The sequence below is a fragment of the Aedes albopictus genome, chromosome 2 (assembly GCF_035046485.1).
Source record: "Aedes albopictus strain Foshan chromosome 2, AalbF5, whole genome shotgun sequence".
NCBI classification, from domain to species: domain Eukaryota; kingdom Metazoa; phylum Arthropoda; class Insecta; order Diptera; family Culicidae; genus Aedes; species Aedes albopictus.
Genome location: NC_085137.1, coordinates 190,836,233 through 190,851,927, shown reverse-complemented (window position 1 = coordinate 190,851,927; position 15,695 = coordinate 190,836,233). Strand labels below are relative to the sequence as shown.

General features: G+C 44.5%; 1 protein-coding gene across 18 annotated transcripts in view; it reads right to left on the bottom strand.

Annotated features, from left to right (window-relative positions):
• Positions 1 to 15,478, bottom strand: part of LOC109408126 (uncharacterized) — an 88,917-nt gene extending 73,439 nt beyond the window's left edge. Inside the window, exons 1-2 of one of the 18 annotated variants that reach the window (XM_062850877.1) lie at positions 15,219 to 15,478; positions 14,015 to 14,968 (exon numbers count right to left, since the gene is read on the bottom strand). The gene's annotated coding sequence lies outside the window, so the exon portion shown is untranslated. The remainder of the gene's footprint in view (positions 1 to 14,014; positions 14,969 to 15,218) is intronic. The other 17 variants (XM_062850878.1, XM_019681344.3, XM_019681348.3 and 14 more) reach the window with 17 other exon arrangements.
• Between the last annotated feature and the right edge of the window lie 217 nt (positions 15,479 to 15,695).

The window sequence follows — 15,695 nt, the reverse complement described above, 5'->3', positions numbered from 1 at the left end:
ATGATTTCAAATACAAAACGATTATTAATATTGATATTGTATGTATGTATGTACTTTCTCCCTTCCTTCTACATATACAACTCATGTTATAACCATATGTTCATAGTCATCGCTAGAACCAGAAACGGGTTAAAAAGTCGTTTCCCTTCCTTCCAACTTTCACTGCACAGTTTTAATACGCGAACTGTGCCGCATTCGCTTTATAGTAATAATCACACAAATTTATAACCTTATACCTGGCATCCACGCACCAATGTGGGAACCCTCTGCCAACCATATTGCACCAACACTCCGACATCCGTATGAATTTGTGCAGACGCAGAGGTATATTCGGTTTGCTGAGATTACAAACGAATGTAATCATCACCTCCTTCCTCTTCCCCACATTAACCTGCAACCTGACGTTGCAAGCGCCATTGTCGCCTAGAAATGGATGATCTCCAACGCTTCCACACAGAAGTTGCTTGCTAGTCCCCGGTAGATACCTATTGGTTCGTTGTTTGAGTGTAGCTGGTCTTTTTTTTCTAAACCATAGGGGGAAAATCTGCTCAACAGACACCCTAACAGGAAGGTTAGTGTAGTGTGGGGTTCCGTCTTCTACAACACTAGTAAAAGCCAGGACTACTCTCTCCTCGACCCACTAAAACACATTCCTATGGTCGCCAAACCCTTCGTCTCTCCGGAACCACCAAGAAGGCATTGCTTCAGAGAGGGGCTAGTGCATATCGCACCCACAAGGTTAGCTGCCGTAGCCTAGCAGCAACGAACATCGATGACTCGCTCTGGAGAGTCCATCACGGTAGCATGCTGGCGCTTAGCCAGTTTCCCGAGTGGTCCTCGCCACTCCCTTTGTCCTCGGAAGGCGGGCAGGATCAACCCCACCCGCGCCCAACTGCTTAGCAGACATCAAGAACTGATGCCCACGTGCAACCCGATCCGATCTGACCTGCCCGCAAAGGAAGGGTATCACTACCCTTCAGGCCCTATCAGATGCACCCGAAGTTTGCAGACAGCAGTGTCTCACCTACCCCGACCCTTGCCGGGGACCCCTTTCCAACCGCGGGCTCGGATCCAACCCAGTAGACCGACGCCACGACAGCACCGCTACCGGGACTTCCTCTCCGCGGCCATTTAATCGTTGTAAGGGTCGATCTCGACCGCAGGGCACCGGTATGACCTACGAAGCCGACTCCGAACCCCTGGACCACCTCTTGTACTGCATCTGGACTAGCCATTCTCCGAGTCCACGCGCCACCTCCTCTGTAGCTCCCAGATGATATGGGTGATAGCCACTGAAACGGCGTTCAAGCTAACCTCATCCCTACACATCCTCTGGACCAAATTGTCCGGAGTTGTGTCCTCCCCGCATGTGGCAAGCATGCGGTCACGCATTGTGCGAAAACGCGGGCACACGAACAAAACGTGTGCCGCCGTTTCCTCTAAACCTTTGCACACTGGGCATTCGGGAGAATCCGCATTCCTGAAACGGTGTAGATACTGTCGGAAGCAACCATGACCTGTAAGGACCTGTGTCAAGTGGAATGTAACTTCCCCATGGCGCCTATCAATCAAACAATCTACCCTATGATCAACCTATGGGTCCATCTTCCTTTGGTGGAACTGTCCCACACGCGCGGCCATTTGGCCATAGAGGCCATCCTGGCAGTCCTGTGTATGCCTCTTGTGCCGCGCATTTCGAAGCACTCCATGTGCTCACTGATAAGAATGCTGATAGGCACCATACCAGTAATGACGCAGAGAGCGTCGTGTGACAAGGTACGGTACGCTCTCGCAACCCTCAGGCACATAAGCCTGTAAGTACTTTCCAGCTTCCGTCGGTAGCATTCAGTACTTAGCGCGGTACCCCATGCCGGGCCGCCATACCTAAGTATGGACGTAACAACACTAGCCAGAAGCTTGCGCTTACTGGCGTACACCGCAGAACTATTGGACATCATCCGGGACAGTGCCGCAATAGCTGTGGACATAATCGACGTGGCTACCGAAAGTGTTTGACGGAGTGCTTTGACGTCTGCTGCTCCGACTTCCGGTTGTTAACAACCGTCACCTCTGTCTTGTGGTGAGCCAGCTCCAGCTTCCTGGACCGAATCCACGTCTACACAACCTTCATCGAGTGGTCGGTAGTCAACTTCACCTCCTCGATCGTTTCTCCGTAGACTTCGAGCGTAATGTCGTCGGCAAATCCGACAATCTTCGTGGGCTTCGTGGCCGAGCGGTTAGCGGCGTCAGTCGTTTCGGTGTCTCGTAAGCCTTGGAGTGTGGGTTCGATTCCCGCTCCAGTCGGGGAAAACTTTTCGTCAAACAGAAAATTCTCCGCTGGGTTTTATATGTGTTGTCCGTTGTCTAATGTTGTAATGTTCAGTCTGTAGTGGCCGCAAGGTCGAAGACGGTGTAATTGTCTTTTAAAGAAAATCCGACAATCTCCACTCCCACTGCGTACTCTAACCTCAACACCTCGTCGTACATGACATTATATAGCACCGGACCCAGGATGGAACCTTGCGGGACTGCTGAGGTTATGTGAAAGCACTTCCGACCCACCTCCGTGTCGTAAACTAATACGCGATTCTGAAAGTAGCTTTCGAGAATCTTGTACAAGTACTCCGGTATCCCCAGACGCAAGAGCGCATTGGCAATAGCAGTCCAGTTGGCGCTATTAAACGCATTCCTTATTGCGACATTTGCACCCATTTAGACTCGGCCAAAATTTATTATCATCACAGTCGAATTTCGCACACGACTTCGCAGCGGCTGGCATGCACAAGTTCGGTTGAGTTCGTGACAGGGGTGTCGGGTGCACAACAGGTAAACAAAATAAGTTTGATTAGTGTGAAATGCGGCTGGAAGAGAATGATTCAGTGGATTCTCAAATTATCACAGTAGTCTAAACATTGGCGAGAAACCCAATACATCCAGAGTCACTACCGCGCAGAAGCAAATTCCCCTTCTCTTAGGCTCGAGTGCTTTCTCGGCGATTTTTGTAACCGACAAGATAGCGTCTACGGTGGACCTCCCCTTCCGGAAGCCGTACTGGTTGCTCGAAAGACCAATTTCGCCATCAGTGAACTTCAACATTCTATTTTGGATGATCTTTTCGAGCACCTTCCCCGCCGTGTCAATCAAGCATATTGGTCTATATGCCGACGGGTCGCCGGGTGGTTTCCCCGCCTTTGGCAATAGTACCAGGCTCTGCCTCTTCCAAGCTTCTGGGAAAACTCCCTCGTCCAGGCATTTCTGCATAGCAGACCTGAACATCTCGGAAGCCTCTGCAATAGCTACTTTTAAGGCCAGATTCGGAACTCCGTCCGGACCTAGGGCCTTACCTACGCTAAGGGACTTAGCTATCCCCGCAAGTTCCACATCGGTGACCCTCTCCTCATCGCCAGCCCCAGTCCCCGGCTGTCCTACGAAAGGAGGCCAAGGACTAGGATCATGACGCGGAAAAAGTCCTCCAATGATCCCCTCCAACATCTCTGGAGATTGCTCTGTAGGAGCCATCACACCTCTCGTCTTGGCCATAACGATCCTGAAGGCGTCACCCCACGGGTTCCTATTGGCACTCTGACAGAGACCCTCAAAGCAGACCTTTCTGCTTGCTCTTATCATGGTCTTAAGCGCGGCTTTTGCAGCGGCGAACACCACCCGCCGTTCGTTTTGCTCTTCCTCTGATCGTGCTCGCTGCATCCGCCGCCTAGCCCGTAGGCAGGCACGGCGCAGGTCCGCAATCACGTCGGTCCACCAGTAAGCCGGTGGCCTCCCATTTCTAGGGTGGACTCGCCTAGGCATGGTCGCACCACACGCACGTGAGAGCACCGCTACCAGCTCGTCGCCGTCTAAACCGATTAAGTTTCGCTCACGGTGGAGCGCCTCCCTAAATACCACTTCGTCGAAGTATGATGTCTTCCACCTGCGAGGACTTGACCTTGGCCTAGCCGCCTCTTCTTCTATCCGCTGTCTGCTGTTGTTGTAGTCGATACTGTAGCGAACCGCCAGGTGGTCGCTGTGAGTGTAGCCATCATCTACTCTCCAGTTCGAACTACTTGTTAGCCCAGGACTACAAAAGGTCACGTCAATAATTGACTCCGCTCCGTTTCGACTATAGGTACTCTTGGTAACGACGTTAGCCAAGTCGACATCTAAGATGTCGAGTGTTTCTAACAGGATCTGACCCCGCTGGTTCGTGAAACGGCTTCCCCATTCCACAGCCCAGGCATTAAAGTCACCCGCTATTACCACCGGCCTTGCGGCTTTCTTGAAGGCCGGGCACCCTGGACCACCCATCGGATGTCTGTTTTTCGAGGATTTCCCGGTACAGATCATGCACATGGGCGGACTCGTACAGCTTTGGGCCTTATGACCTTCACGCCGCAACGCCTACACAGTTTGCGCCTGTCGGGGCCTTTGCAGTCCCACGACTTGTGTCCTGGTTCCATACACCTGAAGCACTCTGGTGGCTCGTGGAATGTCAGGTGACATACACACCAGCCCACCTTTATACTCCCTACTTTAACGGACTTTTTAACGTCCGCCACAGGTAGGTGAACGGCTGGTAACGGCTTCGGCGACCACCTGCACATCGCACTGTTGCCGCAGTGCCGTGACGAGCTCTTCCACTTCGGTGATCTCGTCAATGTCCTTGACCTTCAGAGTCGCCTCATGTGTCAGAACCCTCACCTGCACACCCTCACCTGCACACCCTCACCAAGGACCTCTTCTGCCAGCCTCTTTTAGGCGGCGCCCTTGTGCTCCTTCTGGCGCTTCAGCTCCAGGATCATCTCGCCCGTACGAGTACGCCTAATACTGCGTACGTCGTCTCCAAACCTCAAGCTTGGCGTCGCTTCGCATCGTCTTCAAGACGTCCGAGTACTGTTCGGTCTTGATGATGATCGCGCCACCTTTCTCGCGCCTGGCAGCTGCCCTCCTACGCCTTGGCTTGGCGTCCTGCGCTACTACTTGCGGATTCGCCTTCTTCTTCCTCTTCCGCTCTACCTTCGTCCAAGGGGGGTCCTCCCCTTGGATCGCCCTACTCTGTGGCTGTTGAGGGCTCACCAGTGGTCGCAACCCCTTGTTCCCATCGTTCCGGGACAGGCCTTTTCAGGCCCACCCTTCCCAGCTTTTCGGGAACCCTGGCTGGGGTCCGTCCTTCCGGCGTTATTACCGACTTTCGGGGTAATGATTCGCCTGACCTTGCGGGCACCGCCCGACAGCTCCTCGCCACGGTTGCCTCGCCCGCTTCTGCGATTGCTTGCCCCGTGTGTCGCGAGCAGTCGCTTCCGCCTTATTCGGACTTCCTGCGAAGGAGAAGGCCTCCGTTTGAATGAACTTCGGCACTTTCTCAATTGCAGGCTCCACTGCTGCAGCAGTCAGCAACGCGAGTGCCGCGTGCTCCTGCTTGGCATCGTCGATCGACACCCTAAGTCGAAGCAAGGCCATTTTCAGGTCCTTGCTTTTGTTTGACTTAGTGGACGCAAAGTCAATGATTTTGCCAAGTTGCTGCTCAGCCACCTCTATTGCGAACCGTCCTTTGGATTCTCGGTTGACGGCCCTCAACAACCACGCTCCGTCCATAACCTCAACCGGCTGGCTTGTCGGGAAGTGGACTGGAGCACCCACGCTTGAGCTGCGTACGCAACTCCCAGCGCCTATCTCCTCACTTCTCCTTGTCGGAGATCTCATCAACCCACTTCTTGCGAAGGGGTTGATCCCACCACTATTTCCACCTAGATTTTGATTTTTATTTGACTTCATGATTAAATCCCACGAGTCGCACGGGAAAGAATGTCCACCACGCCAGAGCCCTGCATTAACGCGGTAAGGGACAGCTTACTGTGGGGGGTGCCCAGGTACCCCACAGGCTCCGTTAAAGATCGACCATCTTTTTCACCCCCTCGATTACTCATTCCTCAGCACGGGTCGCTTGACACCTTGAATTGGGGTTAGTAGTCCTATTCTTAGCCGGCGACTACGCGGCTGACTTGCAAGCGCGGGGGGGGGGTGCGTCAGGCCCCAGGACTTTCGTCCTTGCTGCCCTTTGAGTGTAGCTGGTCTGGCGTAGCATCTGGGCGGTCAATCAAGCTCAAGCACAGTACAAAAATTGGCAAATTGTTTGAGTTTATTATCTTTATTGTTTCACTTTAGGCGTTTTACTCAGTAGGTATATTCTGTGCATCGCTGTCGTTTCTTATTGTGCTGTGAATGCAAACAGAGTAATCTTGTCTAGTTTTGAGTTGTGGCCACGACTGGCACAGATCAATCTGGAAAAGGTAAATACTAACAAAAGCCTATTGGGCTTAAACCAGACACAACATCCAAACCAATCCAGATGAATTTAACTTTCTCTCGCGTACTATCGTTTAGACGTGCCCGTAAATCTTTGGTACTAAAGACACTAAAACTCAATTTGTCAAATCAGCCAATCCGAACGAGCTCCGGTCTCTAACAAATCGGCCCGCTTAATTCAAACGCGTGATCGATTTCGGATTCATCGAACAAATTCAAACTCTGCAACACAAAAACATCCGTGACTAAGCCACCACGCCGCCAGTTTTGCATTATTGGTTGTACGTTTTTCGTCCCGCATCTAAATGTTACGCCACACACAAAATTACACATGAAAATAAATTCAATTCCGTTCGCTGTTCTCTGACCGCATGGTTATTACGAGTTTAGTGCACTTTTCATGATGTGGGCTTCGCATGCGATTTATTGCCTTCGGGGAATGGCCATTACTATTTGGTTTTTAATTTAGCACCACGGGGAACTTTTCAATAGTCAAACCGCCAAAGCGTAATGACTTGGTCTGCATGTGGGGCGACTTCCTTCCTGGATGGGAAGTGCTGGCTGGCGCCCCAAAACCATCATCAACATCGCCATCGCTCAAACGTTGTCGTCATCGGGCGGCGCATGCGCACGTGATTTATGGTTTTAAAACTGTCTAAAAAGCGAAAGTATGCCATAAATCGGTTGCTTTTAGTTAAGCCCCAAAACTTAAGCGGGCACGCTTCGGTAGCGAAATTGGCAGTAAAATGCAACGGCTTTCTCGTTAAAATTTGACTGAGTAGCTGAATTGATAAATTGAAGTTTGTGGTTGTTTGGGTTTCACCTTTTTCTCAATTTTTGTTGAAAACATTTAGTACATTTGTAACCTTATAGGCAGCAATTAATTAGAAAATCTTTTCGAAATCATTCAAATGAGTGACATGGATCATCGTCAGGCTCGGTTTGTTTCGTTGACGTGAGACGACTAACCCAAATTGAGCTGCTCAATAATTGCTGAAATGATTGACTTCTCCTTTACGTGAGCTGAAGTCGAAATCAATCGCGTCGTACTATTTCGATGACCACTTGCAGTATTAAATATACACTCATCAATAGCGATCCATAACGCAAACGACTCAACACAAATAGGCAGTCCATAAGAGTTTGTACCAATCGAGTCATCGAAGCGATCAACGCAACTAGAATCGGTTATGTGACTTGACGTGTGAGCAACCACCACGAAAACCAATCCTCCATCGTCACTGTCACCGGTCTTGCTTGTATTTGGGCTTATGAACAGTTATACCAACCGGGGAACTCTAGGTTTTCCGTATTGTGGCTTCTTCCAAAGCCGATCTTTGATCGATCGATTAGCAATTCAGTTATTTATATTCCATCACTAGGAAAATTGTGGGTAAAATGAACAGGGGGGGTAAAATGAACAGGGTGTTGTTTTACAGCAATTAGCGTATTTCTGCATGTTTTAACGATTGGATACTGTGTGATAGCGTAAAACATTATACTTCTGCTGATCTTAAACTTTAAAATTGAATAAACCACTTGATTATGACGAAATGATCAAAAACTACACAAAAAATATGCTCTGATGTAAAATTGAGCTTATCTGAATTAAGGTCAATTCGTATATTTTTCGCAAATTAGGACATGTGTGATCCCATATTCCAATAATGTTCTTCCAAAAGATAATATTCAGTTGAAAAAAAAATAGGTTACGCTTTCAATACAATTTTTAGAACAACTTTGAAACCAGAACGACTTGGGGGTAAAATGAACAGCTGGTTCAAACTTTACGCTTTTTTATAAAATTTTGTGCAATCTCGGTATATTGAAATCTATAGCACATATTTTGACACAACTAGTGCAAAAAGTTAAGAAAAAATGTATTTTGCGCTCATAAAATAAGATTTTTATCTGAAAAATCGCTTGTTTTAGTACATTTTTTACAAATAATTATTCCATCACATTCTAAATTATATATCAAAAGTTTTAAAAGTGTAGCATATAAAGATTGTATTAAATTTGTTGGCCTACACTTGAATATATCGAAATTATACATTTAAACTTGGTTTTGAAGACATGTTCATTTTACCCCCATCGAATGTTCATTTTACCCACACTATTTTTTATGACTCTGTTTACTTGCATGTTTTGTAATCGAAAATAATGTAAGAAAACTGTATTTTTTATTAATATTTTCTTCTAGAACTCTTCGAATATAATGTCATCTACGATATTACGGGGAAAAAATTAAGATTTTGTCATATTTCTATTGGAAACGACCACAAACGCTTAGGGTGTTCATATTACCCCCAATTCCCCTACTGGTCGTTGTTGGTGTTTCAAATTCACAACCCAATGCTGAATTGGACGCTGATGATCTCAACAATATTGAAATGTTTTGAATCATACGCATCGCACATATACACGATCGATGGCGTGGCGCAGTGACCCACCCCGTAGCTCCACGCCTACATACCTTGACCAGAGTGGAAAGCACTCAAATTTTACGCCGTGTTGTGGTATGACCGTACTAATAAGCGACCCCCGGAATCACTTCTGCCGGTTGGTACGTTTAATGACCGTGCCTTTCCAGCGCAGTTCTTTTCGGTAATTATCACGGTTCAATGTCATTGCCTCCAACGGCAGTAGAAAATAAAAAGAACGGCTCTGCGACTTCTATGTACAAAAACCATTATTTATTGAGTGTTTATTGCGAAGTTTCATTAATCATGTGAAAATGGCTGTATACTGAAAAAAATCTGTTGAACTTCAAACAATATTAGTTCAACAACAATTGAAGTTTCCCAAATGATAACATAAAACATGAAAAAATCAACGAAAAATTCATCGGCGTTTGTCGAAAAATACATTACACATTCATTTATTTTACCCCCTTTGAAGCCGGATTTTTTCCAAGCGTTATTATAGATTTTTATTCCACGTTTTTCTGTGGTTTTGGTACTCAACAAAATGAAAAGGGTCAAATATGATGCAGAATATTATTTCTGTATGTCATCAAAACTGTTCCTTAAGTTAGTTCCTGGGGTCTCCAGTTAGCCTAGTGGTTAAGGCTATGGATCGCCAATCCGGAGACGGCGGGTTCGATTCCCGTTCCGGTCGGGAAAGTTTTCTCAACTCCCTGGGCATAGAGTATCATTGTGCTTGCCTCACAATATACAAATTCATGCAATGGCAGGCAAAGAAAGCCCTTCAATTAATAACTGTGGAAGTGCTAAAAGAACACTAAGTTGAAGCGAGGCAGGCCAAGTCCCAGTGGGGACGTAGAGCCATAAAGAAGAAGAAGAAGATAGATTTGTATCTGTATATTTTCCTGACCTTCATAATTACAGCCAAAACTTCTCCAGTAATTTTGTAATTTTCTCCTTGAGGAGAAACTTCCGAGAATACGAATATGGCTGCCACAATGGCCGACTGGGACTTCTACTCAAGTTTTCAAGAGGATCAAACTTAGCAATTCGTAAACAAATGCGATCAATTTGGAAAAGCTGCCTCTTTTTGCAAGTTTGCAAAGCCAGGATAAACAAGTGTGGCTTCGTTCAATACTTCATTAATCAGATTTGTGCCTCTAAAGTTTGTATGCAAAATTGTAATGGGATTTCGTGTTGTTTCACCTCAACGTTGAGGTCTAAGTTTGAGAAGGTACTTCACAAACACATGTTCAATTGCATTTTTGTAAAGTACATCAACTTAACAAACATTTATAAATAGTTGAACATTTTAGGAAAAGTAAAAATGTTGCCTGTCTTGATCGAATTATTATAAACCTACATATTTCGTATGATAAAATGAATTTGAAAAACATTCATTATTTTCTCGTGATTTTTAAATTTATTCAAACAACAGCATTTTAAGATTTCATTGTCCCTCTTTTTCATTTTTTTATTTAACTTTTCATCATCATTTTTTTTTATATGCATATTGCAATTTTTTATGTTTTGAATTAACCCTTCCGTTACCAACCCTCCCCCTAACGAGAGTGCGAAAAAACACTCTTTTCGCTATAACTTTTTTGTTTTTCAATATTTTTCAACCAAATTTTGACACAAGAAGCGTATATCCTTCTAGTTTAGGGATTTTTGGAATGGCCACCTGGTTCCGGAGTTATTCCGAAATCAAAATGGGTCATTGGAATTGGCCATATTGGATGAAGTGAACTTTCGATATGAGAACGGTTTACTAGAATGATAGAAATGTACGTCTGGAAGTCCATACCGGTCACCAAGTGCCTTGGAACCAGTTTTACGGATGTTCCGGGGAACCGGTTCCGGGGTCAATTTTTTAATATGATTCAATACCATCATGCGACACCTCAAACTTCGTGATTTTTCAAGATACATCATTCTGAACTGTTTTTGTGTTATCCGAAATACTTTTGGCCATTTTGGAACCGATAGGCGGATTTCACGGGATTTGTTTCCGGTGGTTCCGGGGTCAATTTTTGAATATGATTGAATACCATCATGCGACGCCTCAAACTTCGTGATTTTTCAAGATACATCATTCTGAACTGTTTTTGTGTAATCCGAAATACTTTTGGCCATTTTAAAATTGCTGAGACAGGAATTGTTGGAAGAACCGCAGGAGAATTTAGTTAAGGAATCTTTGGAGGAAGGTCATGAGGAGTTTCTGCAGGTATTTCATGAGGAATTTCTGGAAAAGTCTTTGGATAAAATCTCTGGAGGAATTCCTGGATGATTAGTTGGAGAAATCCCTGGAAGAACAACCGAAGAAATTACGGCAAGAATTCCAGGAGAGTCGCCTGGCAGGATCCCAGCAAAAAAGCCATTTGAAAGCTCTAGAAGAATCCCTAGCAGAATTTTTGAAGTTTCAAAGTTAGAATTTCTGGAGGAGTCCTAGCAAGAATAGTTGGAAGAACCGCAGGCAGAGATGGTTGATGAATTTCAGCTGAAATTTTTGGAGGAAGGTCACGAGGAGCTCCTGGAGGAATCCCATGAGAAATTAGTGAAGGAATCCCGCGATAAAATCTCTAAATGAATTCCTAGAAGACTCACCGGAGAAACTTTTTGCAGAATGTTCAAAATTTTGCCTTGAATAATCCCAGCAAATATTTTTGAATAAATCCCACAAGAAATCACTAGAGAAATTCTAGAAGAACTCCCGAAGGTACTAATGAAGACAAGAACTTTTGGAGGATTTGTTGGCAGAGCCACAGTTGCAACTGCTCAAGAAACCTTAGCTGGAAATCCTGAATAAAATCTCTGAACACTTTCCTGGAGCAATCACCGGAAGAACTTCTGGAAAAGCTTAGATTATATCCCAGGATTCCTCCACAAATTTCTCATGGAAATCCTCCAGGAGCTCCTCTTGGCTTTCCTAAAGGAGTTCCAGCTGGGTTCGTCAAAGCGATTCCTGCAGTGGTTCTTCCAGCAATTTCTCCCAGGACTCATCCAGAAATTCTTACTGTAATACCTAATTCTTCTAGGGGTTCCTACAGGTAATCTTTCTACGTTTCTTCCAGAAGTTCCTTTGGTGTTTCCTCGAGTTATTACTCCAGAAACTTTATTCTGGGATTCCTCCGAAAATTTCCCATGGAATCCCTCCTGGAGCTCCAGCTGGGAATCAACAAGAGATTCCTACTGTGTTTCTTTCAGGAATACTCTCTATGACTCCTCCAGAAAGTTTTATTGTAATACCTGCAGGAAAACCTCTATGGATTTCTCTTGACATTCTTGCTGGGTTTCTTTCGAGTAGTCTTCCTAGAATACTTCAAGAAATGCTTCTGGTGATACTTATAGTGATTTTTCTAAAGACTAGTAGGTATTACTTGAGAATTCTCTTGTGAAATCCCACAAGGAATGCTTGGAGGAATCCTAAAAGATGTTCTTTGAATATATACCAAGAGGAATGCTTAGACAAATCCCTGGAATAATCTTTAGAACTATTCTGCCGAAATCCGTGAAAGAGTCCCTGAAGGAATTGCAGGCAATCACTTCTTAGAGGTAGGCCGAAACGAGTTCTTGGAGGAATCCCATGAGGAATTTTTCGAGGAATCTCAGGCCAAAATCTCTGAAGGAATTCCTGGAGGAATCGCCGAAGAAACTTCTGGAAGAATCATAAGAAGATTATCTTGAATAACCTCACCAAGAATTCCTAAAAAAAGCCCAATATAAATCTCGAGAGAAATCCCTAGAAGAAATGTGTTAGGTACCATAGTAAAAATTTCTAGAATAATCCTAGGAGAAATTGCTGGAGGATCTCTGCAAAAATGTCTGGTGAACCTTCAGGGATGCCTGGAAAATCCCAAGAGAAACATATTGAAGAAATATCGGAAGGAATCCATGAAGGAATACCTAGAGAATTCACTGGAAGAATCGATAGAGGTAATCCTTGAAAAACCCATGGAGAAGTCCTTGAAGAAATACCAGGAGGAAGTATTTTGGATAACACAAAAAAACAGCTAAGAATGATGTATCTTGAAAGAACACGAAATTCGAGGTGTCGCATACTGTTTCGTTCACATTCTAAAAATGGAACCCGGAACCGCTAGAATCATTTCCCGGTAATCAGTTTGTCGGTTCCAAAATGGCCAGAAGTATTCCATACAGCGCAAAACTAGCACATAATAGTGTATTTTGAAAACCGCGATGTTTGAAATTCCAAATAACAGTATTGCACCATTTCCAAAACTTTGCCCCGGAACTGGATTACGGAAAATCGGTAAACCGATTCCAAAATGTCCAAATGTATTCTGAATGACCAATCATTGTAATAATATGCTATAACTTTCAATATCATGGAGTTGGATGTCGCATAATGGTATTGAATCATATTCAAAAATTGACCCCGGAAACTCCGAAACCAATTCCCGTAAAATCCGCCTATCGGTTCCAAAAGTATTTCGAATTACAAAAAAACAGTTCAATGATGTACCTATCTTGAAAAATCACGAAGTTTGAGGTGTCGCATGATGGTATTGAATCATATTAAAAAATTGACCCCGGAACCGGTTCTCCGGAACATCCGTAAAACTGGTTCCAAGGCACTTGGTGACCGGTATGAACTTCCAGACATATGTTTCTATCATTCTAGTTCATTTAGGTCTAAAAACTAAACCGTTCTCATATCGAAAATTCACTTTATCCAATATGGCCAATTCCAATGACCCATTTTGATTCCGGAATAACTCCGGAACCAGATGGCCATTCCAAAAATCCCTGAAAATCCCTAAACTAGAAGGATATCCGCTTCTTGTGTCAAAATTTGGTTGCAAAATATTGAAAAACAAAAAAGTTATAACGAAAAGAGCGTTTTTTCGCACTCTCGTTAGAGGGGGTTGATAACGGAAGGGTTAAAAATCTTAATTTGCGTTTTAATTTCATAAACATAATATATTATAATACATAATTTAACGTTAGTCTTTATCAGTTATAATAGATGTGAAAATGTTTTGAGTCAATTATGTATAACAATTCTAGCTAACAGCAAAAAACAAACCCACTTTGATTACCATGAAGTACAAACAATTTCAAACTATACCTTGTGTAAACAGTAAGGTAGTCTCAGTTGTTTTTATATTTATTAGAATAATGGCGTTGTGCTATTAAAAGATGCTTCATGCGATTTTCAAGTAATAAATGGTCATGTATTGCTAAATAGTAAAAATAGTATCAACGTCTTGTTCCAAAGTAAACAATACGTAAGGTTTCCTGTTTAATAAATATATGCTTCTCACCTTTTTCCAATAGTAAAAAACCTCGACGAGCTAGACCTTTCGCAGTCATACGGGTTGTTCACGCCTTCCGCATTAGTATTCAGAAGTCGTTCGCTGAGCCGCCTTTTCTCCTACGTGTACCACATTCCGTGACATATGAATCGTTCCTTCGAGGCGTACAAAAAGCGCGCCTGCCAAACTTTTCTCCTCCTGACTAACCGTATCCGATGACGACGATGGCTACAGAAATGATGACAACAACAGTAGTCCGTCTTTAATTTATTCTTCTCTTCCTTTACACATCTTTTGGTTTCCACTCCTTTTTGATCATTGACTTGAGATTAGCTACTACAACACTACAGGTTAACAGAGGGTGTAGCTCCTCAGGTATAATTCGATTCCACTACAGACGACACCAACAGATCATGTTTCCAATTCACTTCACACGCACTTCTTTATCCATGGAGATCTCCTCCGAATTGGTCATCTCTCTTTCCGGACCAGCTTCCAAAAATAACACAATCGTGCTTGATTTCACTCCTATATTTCGCTTTTAATGAATGGCTTCTTCACACACAACTCGGAACCGACGAAACGATCGAGGTCTTCCGCGGACGACGGAGAAAAACGGCCAAAATTGTGTGAATATCACACTGAACATATATGAGTTTAATTATTACATACATTGAACGAGGGGCTGAATGGTTTGGTGATTTTGGGGTCGACCAAGGCGGAACACAACAGTCGCAATTGCGCCGGTTAAAAAAATTATCGCTGTCGAACGCCTCAAGCACCCAAGCCTATAGTGATCGCTCCTGCTTGCCAGTATAGATAGCGTGTAGAAAGTCTCGATTAATAAGCCCCCGCGTCACTCGCGATCGCGTAGTACTTTTGCAATAAGATAAGCAAATAAGTCTAAACTATTGCCATATCAGGCTTGGAAACCAAATAAAAACGTTGCACTGCCCTAAAGCACTAAAAAATGTGAAAATAGTTCGAGAAATCAAGACAGAAGTAACAGCTGATTACACGTAAATTACACTAACTATATCGAAGCAAAAGTCACCGCAATCAAAAGTCACCGCAAAACAAAAGATCCGCAACCCGACGAACGGTTTGATGAGTAATAAAAGATGAACATAAATAAATATAAAGTTCATACCACGCGGGCTGCGAACCGAAAGTACAACCACAATCTCAAGACCCCTATAGCTTGAAAACAAACCTCTACGAGCACAAAAAGAACACCAACCAGAAGAAACTTCGAAAATAAAAAGACACGAACCATAGGCGACGAACCCCCACACGGACGGACGATATGCCGGGTACCACCAACCGCCGACGCGCGCTGCCGCTGTGGTCAGCGAGCAGCACGGGGTGATCAACTCAAAACGATACTCTGCGAATGGAAACTGCGACGGAAAACGACTTGCTCGATCGGACGGTAAAAGTAAACTGAGGTGTTGAGGTTTCGCGGCTCGGTTGTTGTGGCGGACTATCGGTCGTTTTTTTCTCATAAACTTCGTTCAACGTGCTGCAGGTAAGTACCTACTTACCTGTTCGAATGGAGCGAAAGCATCGCAGTCACCTCTATCAGATTCGTTTGGTGGAAGCATACTTCTTATGCAGTGATCTTGCCACGGGAGCTTTTAAGGCGAATTTCAAAGCTTTTAGATACAGAAGATTGTTCGGCGCGGATAGA